General features: G+C 45.4%; 1 long non-coding RNA gene across 1 annotated transcript in view; it reads left to right on the top strand.

Moving 5' to 3' along the window:
* Nucleotides 1-12,842, top strand: part of LOC110267889 — a 19,817-nt gene that overhangs the window by 438 nt on the left and 6,537 nt on the right. Inside the window, exon 2 of the long non-coding RNA XR_002355849.1 lies at nt 2,641-2,643. This is a non-coding gene — a long non-coding RNA (uncharacterized LOC110267889). The remainder of the gene's footprint in view (nt 1-2,640; nt 2,644-12,842) is intronic.

Below are 12,842 nucleotides of genomic sequence, written 5' to 3'. Positions count from 1 at the left end.
TAACTCAGTATAAGACATTGTTTAATCAATTAATATCATTTTATTTTTCAAGCTTAATAATAAACATAACACATCAAATCAAATAACTAATTTAAAATAATTAATAAGCTAGTAAAATATTGGTGCAAATTTTCATTTTGACAAATAACCGGTGACAATTTGAATAACATAAATTAAAACAAATTAAAGAATTTAAATTAAGGTTAATATTAATTATTAAAAATAAAATTAAAAAATTTTATTTTGATTAAATATTTGAATAAATTAAATCATCATTAAAATTATAAATAGTGGTGTAAACCCCGATTAATTAGTAAATAATTAGTCAATAAATTAGTTTTTAATAAGGAAGATTAGAAACGTGAATATTATATCAAATTAGGATAAAGCTCATCGAAACGAGAATTTTGACACCAATTTCAAAGAAAACGGTCCAAGATTGAACCGAACGGGCCAAACCGGATCCAAACCGGGCGGTGGGCCCAACCGGACCAGCCTTTTAAAAGGGCCCAATGCTTCAAAATCCCGTAACTCCTCCGTTCGAGCTCCCATCGTCGCACCGTTTGCGGCCACGCGTTCACCGCGTCGAGCTCTATGTTTCTACCGGAACAATTTTATTGGTAAGCTACTAAACACCCCCAGCCACTCATTTCCCCCAATTTTCACTAAATTTAGTGGAGGTATTGAATTTCTTTACTTTTTGATATTTTAGGGTCTAATTAGCTTGAGAAAAATGTTCACTCTTGCTTATGTGAAGCTTGGGTAAGGTAAGGATACGATAATTCTATTTTATTTTCATTGAATTTGAGCTTTGAGTATTAAATTGGATATATATGTGTTATGAATGTGTATTAGGTTGTGAATAAATAATTGGAGCTTGAAATTGTGAATACTGGAACTTGGAGGAAGCAGATTAGTTGAGTTTTGAGGGGCTGCCTTGGTTTTGAATAAATAGCTTTGGTCGTTACGTGGAAATCGGCCAAGGTATGGTTTAGGTTTCTTGCATTTAATATATAATGTTCTGTGAAAACTTAGGCTAGATGACCATAGGATAAGTTGGAATGCAGGTGTATGTTTAATATTTAGTAATTTGTCGATGAATATATTTGGTTGAAGTTTATTGGATAATTAGTTATTAATTTTGGATGGTGAATGGTGTTATGTTAATTTGGAGAGAATTATGGTTGAATGTTATTGTTGATGAACATGGTTGGTTTGGTGCTTGTTGATTAACTAATGATTTGGTGAATTATTGATTTGAGGTATAACTATTGTGGATGTTGCTGTGATAATGAGGTATTTTGTGTTAGAAGCCTAGGATTAGTGAACTATGATCCTTAGTTGAATTTTGGTTGTTGGATTTGAATATTGTATTAGTATAATTGTTGATCTAAGGTAGATTTATTGTGGTGACTGTTATGATGATGAGGAAGGGTATGTTGAATTGAAAAGAAAGCAGGTTTGGACCCGAAAAGGGTGGCAAAGTCCGAGTTTTAGAGGAGTAGCTGCCGAAATTTTATAAAAATTAGAGATTTTGTTTATATGATTATTTAAAAAGATTTAGATTCAAAGGTTATATGGTTTGATTTAGAGTTATTAAGAAAATGAGCATGTTTTAAGTTTGATTCATTGGGAAAAGAATGAATTATGTTTTGAATTGGAACTATTGATGGACGGAATGGGAGGTGTGATAATGAAGGATAAGGATTGAATATGATTGACGTATAATGATGAATGAGATGCGATTGAGAATGATGTGGATGTTAATGAATTATAATTGAATTATTTATATGGCTTATGAATTTGAATAATCTGAGATACGAGATTCCCTGGATCAAGTGTCGTGGCTTTCCACCACGTGTACCAGGTTGAAAACTCGATACTCTGTTGACCCTACGGCGTAAGTGTGACCAGGCACTATATAATAAATTCCCGGGAATGTTACCCACATTGAGCAATATTGATTATTTAAGAAAAAACTATGCATAGACTCTTAGGGATGCACGTCGGGGGACAGTCTAAGGACAATTCAGACTTGTCGGATTGGCTGGATAACCGACAGATGAGCCTCATCAGCCATAGGACAAGCATGCATCATATGCATACTACTTGAATTACTTGCTTGTGCTTCAATTGGGTGTGCCTATCTGTATTTGCCATGCTAAATGTGTATTTGTTACCTGCAGTAGTTGTAACCTTCTTGTGTTTGTCTTTATTTGTCTATTTGTCTGTGAAAATGTATGATGGAGTTGGAGGTATGGAGGAATGGCAGTATAGGACTTAGATTTAAGGTTAAGTTAGGTTTAAATATTTTTAGAAAACCACCTTTTATGGCTTCTGTTTAATACTCTAAGCTCTATAATTTGAGTGTCGGCGTTCTAGGATTGCCTCTGGCATTCCCAGGACCTTATATATTATGTGTGTGGCACCTTTACCATACTGAGAACCTACGGTTCTCATTCTATACTATGTTGTTGTTTTTCAGATGCAGGTCGAGAGGCATCTCGTTAGGCGTCTGGACCCTTGAAGCGAAGTGGTTACAGGGTTATTTTGTTATGCTATAATGTGTATATATGTACTTGGTTTTCTCTCCGCATAACTTGTTCTTTTGATCCTCCTAGAGGTTTATGGAGAGGCAAGATTGTGTATATGTACTTTTAGATTTTGGGATATGTATGTATATATGTGTAAATATTCTCCGGCCAGTCTTGACTTCGCAGGCTGAGTTAGGAGCTTGTTAATTTGTTTCTTTGGCACTCTATTCCTACTTCTGTTATCTTATGTTTAATAATTATGATTTTCTTAGCACGTAAGTTAACTCGTACCTTAAGGGTTGCGCTTTTATTTCGCGATTTTTGTTTCCTCTTTTCTTCAAGACTCCTAACATATTATAATTTTTCTGCTATTATATGTACTCATTTTATTTTAGAGGTCGTAATACCACACCACCTCTATTTTACGGCTTAAGTATAAAACTTAGTGTAGTAAGGTGTTACAAGTGGCAACATTTAGCTAATCTAATGAGAACAATAATTATACAAAATTAGACAAAATTAGACTAAATTTTTCATCATAAATTCATTGTTTTATCCCACCATCACCATATTAATGCCATTTTTATAGACACGAAAAAGTTTGATAACTAAAGAAAATCAACAAAAATCAATCGAATTTATTTTATTTAGCATTCATTAATTATTATGACAATTAATAAATATTAAATAAAACAAATTTTAACTTTTTTTATCTCTCTAATATTACTGCAAATTATATATAATATATAAGATCAAATCACATCTAATATATATCAATAACTATAGATATACGAATTCATTCCTATATTGGATCAATGAATAATAATTGATTATCATTCACATTATCATATTTATACTATTAAAATTATTAATATTTTATTTTAAATTAATAATAAATTCATAATCTTATATAATATTAATTGGATTAATATTTATTTTCCTCCTTATTATCAAAAAACTTTTTAAAGAAATTCACAAAATAAAAAATTATTTAACAAGACAGTAGAAGATCAGCAATTGTTCTCGGAAGCTTTTACACACTCCAAGAGAAATCACATCCTATTATTCAATATTTATATATATTTTAGAATTATTATATCATTTTATGTAGAGCTTAAATTTTATTATATCTATTATTTTCATATCAAGGTATATATATATATAGTTACGGCCTGGTCCAAACATTGGTCCACCCGACTCGACTCACAGTCCATCCAACTCGAACGGTCGGGTGCGAAGCCCTCAACCACCGACCCGAACACGCGTCCTTGACAGCTCTTCACTACAGCTGTATTAGGAAGCTTCAAGGAAGGTGGGTCTGCCCTTGTGGGAACCGCCTCTGACACGGTACATATGGGGAGGGTCCTACCCCTCCCCCAAGGTATATCACATACCACTTTTCCTACTTTTCGCCCGCACACCTGACTAATTAGAGCGTCGGAGTGTCATTGCAGGTGATACCCCCCTCACTCCACACGAAGAACTCGGGACGTCGGTTACTCCTCCTTCAACCTAGCAACCCGGAATCAGGCAATACCCCATCTCACAAACCGAAGTATCGCCCCGACCCGTCCGGTACCCGAGCTACCAAACATTGGCGCCGTCTGTGGAAATTGCCTGAATGGACGTTGTACTCGGTCCTAGAGAACCAGGCTGCGGGGCCGAACACAGAAGGGAAGCCTCCGTAGCTTCCTCCCGGGAGCGCACGAGGTCCCCTCCACGACGGACCGAGCCGTCTTCACGATCTCAAGAAGGATGCCCCTTCGGGGGAACAGGCAGCAACAGCGCCAGAATAATGCAGGAACTGCGTCACAGGATGCAGAACCTGGAGCGCCAGCTGGCAGACCAGGAACGTCATCAACGAACTCCCGAACCAACCTACTCTCGTTCTCCTCCGAGAAGTCACTCCCGGCGAACGCCTAGCCCACGGTCGGAATCCGAGAGCGCCTGGGAGGAAGAGGGACGCCCAAGAAGACGCTACGACCCCGTGATATACACCCGAGCGGAAAGAAGAGGCGCCACAGAGCGAGACTGGGAAGACGACGGGGGAAGGCCGAGGAGAACGCGGTGACCCGTGATAATGGGCGCTACCCCATTTCATCATTCCATCCTCGAGGTCCGGCTACCAAAGCACTTTGATAAGCCGATGGACATGAGGTACGACGGAACCCAAGACCCCCAGGAACATCTTACGGCCTTCGAGGCCAAAATAAACTTGGAGGGAGTAGGCGACGAAGTAAGGTGTTGCGCATTCCCGGTCACTCTGGCAGGACCTACAATACGGTGATTCAATAGCCTCCCGCAGGACTCTGTTGCTAGGTTTTCGGATATTAGCCACGCTTTTCTATCCCAATTTACTACCAGAATCGCAATGGCAAAGCACCCGATCAATTTACTCAGAGTGACTCAAAGATCCGGCGAGCCGACCAGGAAATATCTAGACCGATTCAACGGCAAGTGCTTGGAGATCGATGGGCTGATTGATTCGGTAGCCAGCCTATATTTGACGAATGGACTCCTGAACGAGGACTTCAGGAAGCATCTCACCACGAAGCTGGTGTAGACGATGCAGGAAATCCAAAGCATAGCCAGGGAATATATCAACGATGAAGAAGTCAGTCAAGTCGTGGCTGCCAATAAGCGGCAGCCCTCCTACAATCAACCTCGGCAACACGGTGGTGGAGAAAGGCAGAAGGAGCACACCAGAGACGGCAGGCCGGGCAAGACATCCAGGCCATTTCCCCGGGTCAGGAAGTTCACCAATTACACCCTCTCACCGCCCCCATCATAGAAGTTTATTAGCAGATAGCCGAGAAGGGAATTTTGTCGAAGCCCCGGCCTCTAAAGGACCGAACCGGGGGGAACAAGATCCTCTATTGCGATTATCATAAGGGCTATGGACATAAGACGCAGGATTGCTTCGACCTGAAGGACACATTAGAACAAGCGATCCGGGACGGGAAACTAGCCGAATTCTCCCACCTCATCAGGGAACCGAGGAGACGAGATCGCAACCGCAAAGGTGAGGACAAGACCCGCACAGTGAAGCGACGTCATGAGCCGGACGACAATGACCACGGCCTTACCATAGTGAACGTGGTAACATCAAGAGACGCGGCCCCAAGGTCGAAGTCGGCACACAAGAAAGATGCCAAAGTCTTGGCAGTTTCCTCATCCTCCGCGCAAAGTTCCAAGAGGTTTTCACCCATCTCGTTTGGTTCGGAAGACCAGTGATTCGATGAGGTCGCGAAAAGCCCTCCCATGGTTATCACGGCTAGAGTAGGAACCGGTCTCATCAAGCGGATCCTCGTAGACACCGGGGCCGACTCAAATATCATGTTTCGCAACGTGTTCATGCCTTGGGTCTACGGGATGCTGACTTAAAGACCCACCAGCACGGTGTTGTAGGCTTAGGCGACCACTTCATCAAGCCAGACGGGATAATCTCCTTGCCGATTTCTGTAGGACTAGGACAGGGGCGGAGATCGGTAATGGCTGAGTTCGTGGTTTTGCGAGACTCCACGGCTTACAACGTCATCCTAGGAAGGAAGACCATCAACGATCTCGGGGCAGTGATCAGTACAATGATGTTGGTAATGAAGTTCATCACTGATGACGGATCCGTGGGATCCATAAAAGGAGACTTGGAAATGGCAGTCGCTTGCGACAATGCCAGTCTCTCATTAAGGAAGAAGTCCAAGGAAGCATCAGAAGTATTCCTTGCCGACCTAGACGCAAGAGTCAAGGACAAACCCAGACCCGAGCCGGAAGGGAACTTAGAAAAATTCAGAGTCGGCGACACAGAGGAGAAGTTCACCTTCGTGAACAGAAACCTTCCACACGACCTGAAGGAACCCCTAATGGAAATGATCAGGGCCAACGGCGACCTATTTGCTTAGACGCCAGCCGACATGCCGGGGATAGACCCCCAACTCATGTCACACCACTTGGACGTCAAGGCGGAGGCCAAACCGGTGGCTCAGAGGAGAAGGAAGATGTCACAAGAAAGAGCAGAGGAGGTGGCCAGGCAGACGGCAAGCCTCCTTAAAGCGGGATTTATACGGGAGCTCGACTACTCGACTTGGCTGTCGAATGTAGTTCTAGTAAGAAAGCACAATGAAAAATGGAGGATGTGTGTGGATTACTCCGATCTCAACAAAGCATGCCCCAAGGACTGCTACCCCCTACCCAACATTGATGCGCTCGTCGATGCGGCGGCGGGATATCGGTATCTGAGCTTTATGGATGCTTATTTTGGCTACAATCGGATACCGATGCACCGGCCAGACGAGGAGAAGACAGCATTCATAACGCCCGTAGGAACCTACTGCTACAAGGTAATGCCATTCGGGCTGAAGAATGCAGGGGCCACCTACCAGAGATTTATGAATAAGATATTCAGCAACCTCATAGGAAAAACGGTAGAAGTATACGTCGATGACATCTTAGTAAAGACCACCCGACCTGATGACCTCATAGGAGATCTGGAAAACGTATTCGCCTCCCTCTGACAACACGGCATGAGGCTCAACTCCCTTAAATGTGCCTTCGCCATGGAAGCAGGAAAGTTCTTGGGGTTCATGATAACCCAAAGAGGGGTAGAGGCCAATCCAGAAAAATGTGAAGCAATACTCCAGATGAAGAGGCCGGGATGCATTAAAGACGTCCAAAGCCTGACAGGGAGGCTCACCGCGCTATCATGGTTCCTCGGAGCATCGGCTGCTAGAGCGCTGCCATTTTTCAACCTTATGAAAAAGGGGATAGCGTTTGAATGGACCCCGGCATGCGAGGAAGCATTCAAGCATTTCAAAGAGATCCTTGCAACGCCACCCATTCTCGGGAACCCCAAGGTCGGGGAGCCACTCTACCTGTATCTAGCCATAACAGATGATGCGACGGTAGCGATTTTGGTACGGGAGGAAGGGAAGGTTCAACAACCAATCTACTTCGTGAGTAAAGCACTGCAAGGAGCAGAGTTGAGATATAGCAAATTAGAGAAGTTGGCACTTGCACTCCTAACCTCTTCCCACAGATTTTAACAATACTTCCAAGGTCATCAGGTAGTCGTGAGGACAGATCAGGGAATCCGCCAGATACTCCAGAAACCTGACCTCGCAGGAAGAATGGTGACTTCGGCCATCGAGTTGTCCCAATACGACTTGCAATATGAACCCAGGCATGCGATCAAGGCACAGGCCATGACCGACTTCTTGGTGGAAGTAACAGGGGGCTCAGCCGAGGCAACAAGCATACAGTGGAGGCTCCACATAGATGGGGCCTCCAACCAGACGTTCGAAGGTGTCGGGATCATCTTGGAGAACCCCACTGGAGCCATATATGAACAGTCGATCAAGTTCAAGTTTTCGGTATCAAACAATCAAGCAGAGTACGAGGCCCTTCTAGGCGGCCTAATCTTAGCACGAGAAGTCGGCGCCACCAGGCTAGAAGTATGTAGTGACTCGCAGGTCATCACTTCTCAAGTCAACGGGACCTACCAGGCCAGAGACTCCTTGTTACAGAAATATCTGGAGAAGGTTAAAGAGCTGACCAAACAATTTAAGGAGGTCACGATCCAACACGTTCCGAGAGAAAGGAACACACGGGCAGACCTCCTGTCCAAGCTAGCAAGCACAAAACCAGGGGCCGGCAACCGGTCTCTCATTCAGGGTTTGATAAAAGAACCACCAGTCACCCTCCACTTGACCAAAGTAAATCCCTCCTGGATGGACCCGATCACTGACTTTTGGAAAGCGGCAAGCTCTCCGACGACGAAAAGGCGGCCAAAGCATTGAAGAGGGAGGCGGCCAAATACGCGACCATACAAGGGCAGTTGCTTAGAAAGGGACTTAGCCAACCTTTGTTGAAGTGCTTACACCCTGACCAAACGGACTATGTGCTTAGAGAGGTCCATGAGGGATGCTGTGGTCATTACATCGGTGGCAAAGCCCTAGAAAGAAAGCTCATCAGAGCTGGTTATTACTGGCCATCAATGATGGATGATTCCAAAGAATTCGTGAAGAGATACGTCAAGTTCCAGGAGAACGCCAATTTCCATAAGGCACCGGCTTCCGAGCTAAGCCTGTTGACGTCCTCCCGACCTTTCTCACAGTGGGGAGTCGACCTCTTGGGACCTTTCCCAGTTGGTCTAGGGCAAATCAAGTACCTCATTGTTGCTATCAACTACTACACCAAGTGGATAGAGGCCAGCCACTGGCTAGTATATCCTCATCCAATTGTCGAAAGTTTATGTGGAGACAGGTGATAACCCGATTTGGCATCCTAGAAGTCGTTATCTCTGATAACGGGACGCAGTTCACCGACAAAAAGTTCGTAGAGTTCCTCGCCGGTTTGGGCATAAAGCAAAAGTTCTCGTCCGTAGAGCACCTCCAGACGAACGGCCAAGTTGAAGCCGCAAACAAGGTCATCTTGCTAGGCCTCAAGAAGCGGCTTGACAATAAAAAAGGGCGCATGGGCTGACGAAATCGCCTCAGTCCTCTGGTCTTACCAAACGACCGAGCAATCGTCCACTGGAGAAACCCCTTTCTGCTTGACATACGGGGTGGATGCTATAAAAACCATGGAGGTCAGCGAGCCGAGCCCACGACTACTTCTACAGGGAGTGGAAGAAGCCGTAGAGAAGGACCTAGTAGATGAGGCTAGAGAGATGGCCCATTTATCAGAGGTAGCACTAAAGCAAAGAATAGCCCTGCGCTACAATGCCAAAGTACTCAGGAGAGAATTTGAGCAAAACGACCTAGTCATGCGGTGCAACGACATCGGGCTGCCGACTCAAGGGGAGAGCAAGCTGGCGGCAAACTGGGAAGGCCCCTACAGGGTCAAAGAAGTGATTGGCAAGGGCGCCTATAAATTAGAGAAGCTCGATGGCAAGGAAGTCCTGAGAACATGGAATGCAGGTAACTTAAGAAGATTTTATTCTTAGCCTAAACACGCCGAGCAGGCGATTTGACGAGGTTCCCTCCCCTTTGCCATCAAATAATTTACTTTTGTTAAGAACTTATCATTGCAATAGACTTGTCCAACTGTCGACTAATGTTCACTTGTTAAAATTACTTTTCCCCTCTTATCCATCCTGCGACAATGAAATTTTCATGAACACGGTACTCCGGGACTGATCACCCCGGGAACCAACCAAGCCAACACGATAACAAACGGCTATAACAATAGTAAAGCCACGACTTGACTTCGTCAAAATTACCAACACAACGGTAAACAAACGCAAGCGACAAGCCAGTACCAACGAAACAGTAACAAAATAAAACAAGAATGCGCTGCCAAGTAAGCGGGAAAAGACAGTGACTATAAGCCGACCAAGCGGCTATCAAAGTAGTTTAAATACAAGTTCTACAAAGTTCATCAAATTACGCAACAAGTTCTACAACAAAACTACAAGACATATGCAAAGGTACAAGAGATCATTTCTTCAGCATATCGACAATCTTGCCATCTTTGATTGTTTTGAAAACCCCGATCGCCGATGTGTCGAAGTCAGGAGCCACAATTTTCACTTGAGCCTTGAGGGCCTCTTCAGTCATCAGGATCGCGCTCTTCCCCTGCTTCACGGTCTCTTTATGCTTCTTCTTAGACTCTTCAACTTCGGCTTGAGCAGTCTTAGCCGACGAGACGGCCACATCGCGTTCCTTCTCTAATGCAACCACCCGGCCTTGCGTAGCATTGAGCTGGCTCTCCAAAGTCATCTCCCGCTCGGTTAGTCGGGAAATGATGGCATCAAAGACCTTCAACTTTTCCTCAGTGGATGTGGCCTTCTCCTCGGCAGCCTTAAGCTTCTCTTCCGCTTTCGATAGCTGCTCCCGAAGTGTTTCAACTTGAGTCTTGAATTGATTGTTAGCCTTAACAGTAGATTCGAGCTTCCTATGCATTGACTGCATTCCCGATAGCTCAAACTCGGCCTTCCGAGCTATGGCAGCGCCACGGAGGAGGGTACGGTACATCCACCTCACCTGCCCCGCAACGTCGGTGCCATGGAAATGTTCCTCCGTACCAAGAAGCAGCTGGGAGTCTATGAAGTTCCCGGCATCAAAATTCCTCTCCATCACGGTGAGGGCTCCTTCAGGGCTAGAGGACGACCTCTGCCTCTTGGGGTTGTGGATAACCTTCAAGTCATCCTCCTCGACTTGTGGATCGGAGGTCGAACCCCCAGTACCGACCACCTCCTCACGAATAGGAGAAATGTGCACCCCCCTTCAGCATTGCGGTCCGACATCTCGGTATCATGGGGTGGAGACACCACTCGGTCCTCCTTATTTTCAAGCGGGGCCTCCGATTTCCCGTCAACCGTCTCTTCATTGCTGTCAGCCAGGAAAGTATTGTACAAATTCTCAATACCTGTCATCTCGGCAGACATTCCCACTACAAAAATTAGTAAAGCAGGTTAGTCGTGAAGTCGGCATAACAAATCAAAGCAACAATAATGCAAAGGATGCAAGTTAAACTACTAACAAATATAATTTCTAGCGACCTCCCGGTCACCCAAAAGAAGGTGGGGATTCACGTGGTTTTTCCCAAAAACGGCCAACAACACGTCGGCGATCTTTTTGTCCACAGTGGACATCCCCTTATAGGTCACCTTAATAAAGGTGTTGGACCCCACCCCGAAACTCCAATACGTCGGGATGAGGCGTTGCCCTTCTAACGACAACCAAAAGGGGTGGTGACCTTTGGCTGGGCGCACCTTGAAGTACTTGTCCTTGAACCCATGGTAAGAGTCCTCGAACAAGCCAAAAATCCTCCGACCCTGGGCAGATCGGAAGGACATGATTCCTTTCCTTGCTTTCCCTTCTTTGGAAGGATTCGTGAGGTTGAAGAGAAAAAGAAAAACGTTTACAGACACCGGAAGCTCTAAGTATTCACACACCATCTCAAAACAGCGGATGGAAGCCCAACTATTTGGATGCAACTGCGACGGTGCCACGGAGATCCGGTTAAGGAGCGCCATTTGAAAGGAAGAGAAAGGAATGCGAACCCCCAACTGGTTGAACATTGACTTATAGAACCAAATCCAGTCGGCAACTTGGGGGAGTGGAGGTTAATTTCGTATAACCGTTCGTTGGGAGCGGGAACGAAGACATCGTAGTTGGCCTCCTCGTCTGTCCCGCCACACAAGTACTCGGCTTGACGGAACTCTGTAAGCTCCTCCACACCCATCTGGTTTGGGGAGTCCTTCACGTCGGAGGTCACCCAAGCATACCGGTCGTAGCCCGCGCTCGAAGAGGAAGCTCGTGAGACGATATGAGGCATACCTACAGTGGGGGCACCACTCGGTTAGTCTATAAGGTCGGGAGTTCGGAAAAGGCCTAGAAACTACGTTTAGCCTATTCAATGACTGAAATTAAGCATGGCTGAAGCAAATTCTGAGTAAAAGCCTAAAAAACTAATGTCCTGGAATGGTAACCCCCTAACGCACATACTTAACGCTAAGGTCATCCAGCATACAAATCAAATCAGAAGAGCAGCATGCATACTACATTGATAATGAAGATAAGATAAGCACAAAACAACGAACGAGGGGTGAGTGCTTATCAGGATTATTGCAGCAAGTCAAAGGGGAACAAGAAGAAGCGAAGGCATTGGAACGCAGAAATGTTGCTCTGGGAAATCTGAGAGGGAAGAAGGTGGAAGCAGAAAGCAAGGAAATGGAATGAAAATGAAATGTAAAACTGATTGGGGACTAAGAAACTGACCCAGAACGAGGCGACAAACGGTTATCCCCAGCAACGAACAGACACGCGCGCAAAGAGGCACGTCCTCTCCACGAGCGGCCGACCTAGCGGCAACACGCAAGAGAAGACATAACACGCCACCAACGACCCTCACGATCGTTGCTGGCGCGTTGGGGGCACTGTTACGGCCTGGCCCAAACATCGGTCCACCCGACCCGACTCACAGTCCACCCGACCCGAACGGTCGGGTGCAAGGCGCTCAACCACCGACCCGGACACGCGTCCTTGACAGCTCTCCACTGCAGCTGTATTAGGAAGCTTCGAGGAAGGTGGGTCTGCCCTTGTGGGACCCGCCTCTGACACGGTATATATGGGGAGGGTCCTACCCCTCCCCCAAGGTACGTCACATACCACTTTTCCCACTTTTCGCCCGCACACCTAACTAATTAGAGCGTCGGAGTGTCATTGCAGGTGATACCCCATTCACTCCATACGAAGAACTCGGGACGTCGGTTACTCCTCCTCCAACCCAGCAATCCAGAATCAGGCAATAGCCCATCTCACCAACCGAAGTATCGCCCCGACCCGTCCGGTACCCAAACTACTGAAT

The sequence above is a fragment of the Arachis ipaensis genome, chromosome B10 (genome assembly GCF_000816755.2).
Source record: "Arachis ipaensis cultivar K30076 chromosome B10, Araip1.1, whole genome shotgun sequence".
NCBI lineage: Eukaryota > Viridiplantae > Streptophyta > Magnoliopsida > Fabales > Fabaceae > Arachis > Arachis ipaensis.
The sequence above is the reverse complement of the archived record's forward strand: the minus strand, read 5'-3'. Positions and strand labels throughout refer to the sequence as shown.